Raw genomic sequence first — 7,440 nt, 5'->3', positions numbered from 1 at the left:
AAGTGAAACCCCCTTCAAATCAATCAATTCGAAAACAACACTTTTTTTTAAGGGTATTAAGCCAAACTGTCCGAAACTTTGACACATCACTTCTGATCATCTAAGAATTGTCCTGACACATTCAAAATTTGGATTTTTGGAAAAAAATTTTTAACTTAGCCCAGACCAGAACCAAAATGGCGTCAAGCTCTCATATTTTGATCAATATAGAATTATGGAAAGCTCTAATATGAGAAACGAAAGGGTCAGGACAATTTTACGACAATTTAGAACACTCTGGTAATCGATAAACTCGCATTTGAACGGGATAAAAGCAAAAAAAGTGTTGTATGCGCTTCTATGCTAAAACGATGGGAATTCGAGGTCTCGGAGTGAAAATTTAATTAACCTGGAAATCACAGATGGCGCAGGGGGTCCCTCTGCAATCAATTAGTGCCCTAGAAAGCATGAATCCAGAGGATTTCTGGAGTTTTACTTTTATTTCTTTATAATTATTGTACGGAAACGACATATGGTGTACGCCATTTGGTACAATATCCAATATAATTCCACACAGCTGTCAATATAAAAACGAACGTCGGCAATGTAGGCATTTAGAAAAATCTTCTTTATCGACGTCGATTAAATTCCTCGACGTGTTTCACTTCACCTTAAACTCTAGTCATGCATGTATTCGAGTTACAACACGAGTCACATTTATTATAACTCGAATTATTAGCACAAACAAATACGGTACGCATTATTTGTTCACTCGAGTACTCGTTATTTGAGCTGTTTTATTCGCAAACTCGTTATAGCCTCGACTCGCTGGGCCGAATGTACGTGACATCAAATTGTCGACTCAAGTTGGCAATGCTCGAGTAACTCGAATCGATGAAGAACTCGACTCGTTATATCGCTTCGACTCGAGTCACCGATAATCGAGTTGTCCAGTCAAAACTCGAGATGGCAACGTTTTCGGTTTCGAGTAACTCGAGTTAGTAAAATATGCCACTCGTCACATCATTAAGGTGAAGTGAAACCCCCTTCAAATCAGTCGATTCGAATACAACACTTTTTTTAAGGGTATTAGACCAAACTGTCCGAAACTTTGACACGTGACTCCTGATCATCTAAGAATTGTCCTGACGCATTCAAAATTTGGATTTTTTAAACCAATTTTTTAACTCAGCTCAGATCAGAACCAAATTGGCGTCGAGTTCTCATATTTCGATCAATATACAATTATCGAAGGCTCTGATATGAGAATCGAAAGCGTCAGGACAATTTTACGACAATTTAGAACACTCTGGCAATCGATAAACTCGCATTTGAACGGGATAAAGGCAAAAAAAGTGTTGTATGCGCTTCTATGCCAAAACGATGGTTATACGAGGTCTCGGAGTGAAAATTTAATTGACCTGGAAATCACAGATGGCGCAGGGGGTCCCTCTGTCGTCAATTAGGACCCCAGAAAGCATGAATCCAGAGAATTTCTAGATTTACTTCGATTACTCTAGTTTTAGTCTAGATTACTCTAGTTTTAGTCTAGATTATTCTAGTTTTAGTCTAGATTACTCTAGTTTTACTTCAATTTCTTCACATTTATTGTACGAAAACGGCAGGTTGAGTCCAATATAATTCGACCCAACTGTCAATATAAAAACGAACGTCAGCAACGTAGGCATTTAGAAAAATCTTCTTTATCGACGTCGATCAAGTTCCTCGACGTATTTCACTTCACCTTAACCAGCATTCTCTTACAATCATTTATGAAAGTATTTCTCATATTCTCCCATCTGCTTCTGTGATATTCAATTTCCATAGCATTCTAAATTGTTCGAGCAAGATTTTGAGTTTTCATTAGCGATTCTAACAATAAATCTTCGAAAAGCGTAAAACATCGAAAATATGGGTGAAAGACGCGGTATTGGTTCTAGTCCATGATAAATAAAAACATGTCTTTTATAAAAAATGAGAGTTTACGAGTTTCAGAGCCTATCTTATAGCATTCCTATTCATGTGGTAAAATTTAAAACGAAGTGGTACATCCAACTCGGAAAAAACTTTCATAAACGATTTGATCCTTCAGATATCTCTTACATGGCACTTTAATTGGTGCAATATTGATAAACCGTAGTTCATACAGTGGTTAAACATTGCGACTGTTGTTCGAATATTAAAATGTAAACATTTTTATTTATTGGTAGAATATTCCATTGCAATATACAAAAGCAATATTTATCTAATATTGCAAGTATATCATACTAAATTATCGCGTGCCAAGCCACATTTTACCGATATTATACCAATAAATTAAATGTAATATTTGTGGAACGCGAAATATTATATTATCATTATCAATATTGGTCAATATCAAAATTAAAATTAAAAAAATTATATTGTACTAATAAATAATATTGCGTCAATCTCACTCAAATATATTACCACTATTCGTTGCCACAGGGGATACGCATTGTTAAGTAAGCATATAAATTGTCTACACATAAAGGGAAATATTTACCCGGAAAAAGATAATTCATAAATTTATATACAATTATGTGTGATTTGTCGGATATAATTAGGACCGAAAAATAGCGCGATTTAATTGTATATGATCACATATAATCATACATGTTTGTATATGTATGGTCATATTTAATTAAATTGCACCACTTTTCGCATATGCCCACATCATGGGAATTAGATATAACCGTACATGAATATGTATGGTATAATTAATTTTTTCGGGCTGTTGCTAAAAAAATCAATTTTTTTTCGGACAGAGTTAACTAACAAAGGCTCTAGCAAGATAAAGGGCCCTAACGGCCTCGGCATGAGATCTTTTCGTAATCAAGGTGTTTTGAATATCATGTCGAAAGAAAATTCTGGACAAAATTTCAGCCCCTTACCTGAATTATTTCTCAAGAAATCGAGAAAAACGTGTTTTTTTCATTTAATGTTCTATTTCTCAAACTCTGTAATATATATGATCACAAAAAATTGAGGGCTTAAATTAAGTTAAATTGAGATTAAACAAATGTTCTGATTGATTTTCTCTCATACCCGATTTTTGAAAAATTCTCAAAATCTTCAAAAAAGTTTTTTTCGCCTCCCTAAAAATACGCTATCTCAAATAAATTTGAGAATGTGTATTTCGTTAAAATACATCTCCTCAAATTTTTTTAGAATTATAAAAAATACGTTTTTGGGAAGAGAATTAAAAACGACCGCGTTGAGTTGTAGAGGCTATTCGTGGAATCCTTGGAAAAAAGTTTAAACTTCTCCATCATCAGCTGGACAACAAATTAATTCCAAGAATTTCGTCGTATGTAAACGTAGCTAGTTTCATAAACAATTTGTTTGGTCGCCGATTAAACCCAGATGACGATTTATTAGAAGAAATTGTACATTAAATAAATTCCAGAAAAAATGTTGAAAACACGTTAGCTATTGAAGTAATGGATGAAAAATGAAGCAGGAAGAAAAAACCCTTCAAGTCGTTAACATCAGCTGATTTACAGGACTTCCCAGAAATTACAAAAAAAGAATTGAACCTTTTTTTTACCGGTTTCTACCAACTTTCCCAAACCGTGTCTTATCTTGCAGAAATATTGGACGATGATGGAAATACACTTGTTAATTATGTGATAATGCAACCAAACATAGTTAAGTTTGAAGTCAGGTCACGGCATGTGAGCTAAAGACATATAAGTGCTACATAGAATATAAACTCAATTCTGTTGGTCATGCTGACATTTTACGCTATACATGTGACTGTCCTAATGGATTAAGAACAATGGGATGTTACTCCCATTTAGCTTCTGTTATATATTATTTGTCACATGCTAGATGTTTGTCATTGATTATTAGGCCAGCACAGATACTGACGAAAATATTTGATGTCGAACAAGTTGAAACTATCATCGAAGAGGACAATGAAGATTAGTTATCGAGTTATTCCTACTTACTGTATTGTACTTCTGTCATTAATTTCTCAAAGAAAATATAAATTACTTTTATAAAGAATACTTCGAGGAACCGTTTTTAGAACTTAAAAATATCTCATATAAGGACGTATACGTTTGAAAATGCCCAAAAAGTCGGTTTTTAATTCTTTTCTCAAAAAATGTATTATTTAAAATTCTAAACAAAATTGAGGAGGCGTATTTTAACGAAATACACATTCTCAAGTTTATTTGAGACAGCGTATTTTTAGGGAGGCGAGAAAATCGTTTTTGATGATTTTGAGAATTATTCAAAAGTCGGGTATGAGAGAAAATCAATCAGAACACATTTGTTTAATTTCAGTTTAACTTAATTTAAGCCCTCAATTTTTTGTGATCATATATATTACAGAGTTTGTGAAATAGAACATTAAATGAAGAAAACACGTTTTTCTCGATTTCTTGGGAAATAATATAAGGAGCTGAAATTTTGCCCAGAATTTTCTTTCGACGAGGTATCCAAAACACCCTTATTACGAAAAGATCTCATGCCTAGGCCGATAGGGCCCCTTATCCTGCTAGAATCTTTGGCGCTTCCCTCTGGGTCTGTCCAAGGAATAATCTATAAGGATCCACAGGTAGACTCTGTTTTAGATACTGAAAATTTTTCCGGGGTTGTCGGGATTCGAACCCGGAATTCACGCTAAGAAACAATTACGTTAACCATGATGCTACCGAAGACATATAAACAACTGAACATTTTTTTGCCTCAAGAAGGGTGCTATTGTACTCTGGAGCCAACGATACATGTTAAATTTTGTAGTAATCGTGTTGTAAATGACTATAATATTCAAAATTCATCTAACATAGGTATAAAGTGTGTCCTAAATCCCATTGTAATTCCTGAAACTGGGGGAAGTTAGTGATATTTCAAGTTGAAAGTTTCTCTTCGAAATTATGATGAACAAACTCGGTAGTTNACACCCTCGATATATTTTAGATTCACTTTCGTATGAGTAAAGAGTAATTATTACTCTATAGATTGAACTTTGAAGTTGATTGAAAAAAAAAAAGTTATTTAAACGAAGAAACCTAAAGTATAAATAACAAAATTAACGTTCTCTTAAATTCTCAATGATCCCAGTAACTTACGGTATGTTTCACAGTTACCTTCTCCAATTTAATGTTACCGAGAATTTTCGAACTCTACTCACGTCGCGATGTACATCGAACGACGCGCGATGACCCTGGCGAAGAACGTCAAACTCGAAGTCAAAATTAGGCAACTTTATAATGATTTAAGGGGAAAGGTGAAGAGGACCTTCCGACTTCAAATAACATCGACTTCTACCACTTTCAAGAATTACTACGGGATCTGTGACACCCTGTATACATGATTGCACTTAAACGTACATTGATCCGTTTACGTATATGTAGAGTTCGAAAATTCTCGGTAACATTAAATTGGAGAAGGTAACTGTGAAACATACCGTAAGTTACCGGGAACATTGAGAATTTAAGAGAACGTTAATTTTGTTATTTATACTTTAGGTTTCTTCGTTTAAATAACTTTTTTTTTCAATCAACTTCAAAGTTCAAGCTATAGAGTAATAATTACTATTAGAAAATATTGATTATAGGGTTGTATTTACCTCCAGTTAAAAATATTCACGTATCTACAACTTCACGGACAATTCCATGCGATTTGTTTCAAATGAACTAATATTTCATTCTGCGACGAAGCGAATGGAAGGTTTTGATTGGCTACGGAGAACGTACAACGGAAATTCCCCTCTACGATGTTTCTCTATAGCTAATCGAAACCTCTCGTTCGATCTGTTGAAAAATTCAAATTCTCATAATTTCTCGATAAAAAAGGCTTTGGAGAAATTATCGACAAGTCACCGGGAATTTCTCTTCGTTTCTGACGTAACTTACTGGATTTAGAACTCTACGTATATGTCGTAGCCACTTTGTAAAATTCTGCTTTTTATAAAAGCCCTAGCCGTTTTATACAATGACCAAGAAGACATTGTTGCGTTGTCAAACTCACTAAATTCATCTTATAAAAAATGTTTTAATCAAGAAACTTTAATAAAAATTGTGAATCGTTCCGGATAACGTCTGTATATTATTCACGTAAACTACGGAACATACACAAATAAAACAAATACATAGATGAAAATATACTTCATTCTATGTACACGTCTTATAAAATGACCAAAGAGATTTAGCTGAAATGAAAAATAGGAGGTAATTCAATGAGTTTGATAACGCGAGGGTGTGTCGTTGGTCGTTTTATAAAATGCTTAATCGCTTTATAGAATTACGAGCTAAATTGTAGGATAAAGCTAAGTGAACGAAGATTTTACTATTTGGTTGAGTTCAATAAAACTGCTAGGCGTTTGGAAAACGCCGTATTTTACAATTCGGCCAGGACGTATATAATTAGATATAATCCTATATCTGATTCTGAAGCTATGCGCAATTATATTTTGTCGTACATAAATTCATGAATAAGTACCTATTGCACTGCCTGAATAGGATTATATCTGATTATATATTGTTCCCTGATGGTTATGCATGAATATATCTGTTCACGTAGGCATTCATACATGATGACTTCTGATACTATATTTAATTATATATAAACAATGTACGTTCCATTCCTGATCAGACACCATTATGTCTTCATCATATACAATTCTAAATAACCATGTACGAAATAATACATGGTTGTATAGAATTATATATGATTATATATAATAATTTTTTCTCGGGTATACACATATCGTTATTTATATTGCTCATTAATATTTTCATTATACTTTTGTGTAATATTTACAAATATTATAGGATGGTTTTTGTCTGTTTCTCGTTCATTTGTGTATCTCGCTATTCATTATTCTCCAAATCCTAGATTTTAGCTACATTAAAACCGATCAGGTCAGATCAATTCCGACAGAAACAAATGTATTACTTCTTATGGACGTGGCTACACTATGTCTGAATCTGACATGATCTGATCTGACGGATATAGTGTAGACATGTCCATAAGAAGTAATACCTTTGTTTCTGTCATAACTGATCTGGTCTGATCTGATCTGGGGGTCGATTTTGTATCTTTGGTAAAAGTGATCACTTTTCGAACTTTCATCTCACCTAAGCTTATTCACTCGATTTTGTAATCTTCAGGAAAGTTACAATTTGTGTGTCAAATCTAGTAAAAATTCTGAAAGTGAACACCTTTCGCGAGTTTGTAATTATCACCAAGATGAAAGTGTGAGATATCGTAGGTAAGTACACTCGACAAGAAATTTCGTGTTGAAATTACAAGATGTGAGAGAAAGGAACGATAGATACAGTGAGAGTAACAAAGGCATAGTGACAAGAGCGCGACATAAAAGATGCGGACATAAAAGACTCAAGTTAGTAGAGGTTAACATGGTCCACCTAGCCATATTGATAATACTTGATGACAAATAGGAAAATGAAGGATGGAAAAATGAAAATA

This window comes from Orussus abietinus, unplaced genomic scaffold (assembly GCF_000612105.2).
Source record: "Orussus abietinus isolate OABI.00-Male unplaced genomic scaffold, Oabi_2.0 scaffold507, whole genome shotgun sequence".
Taxonomy (NCBI): domain Eukaryota; kingdom Metazoa; phylum Arthropoda; class Insecta; order Hymenoptera; family Orussidae; genus Orussus; species Orussus abietinus.
Note: the sequence above shows the minus strand (reverse complement) of the source record.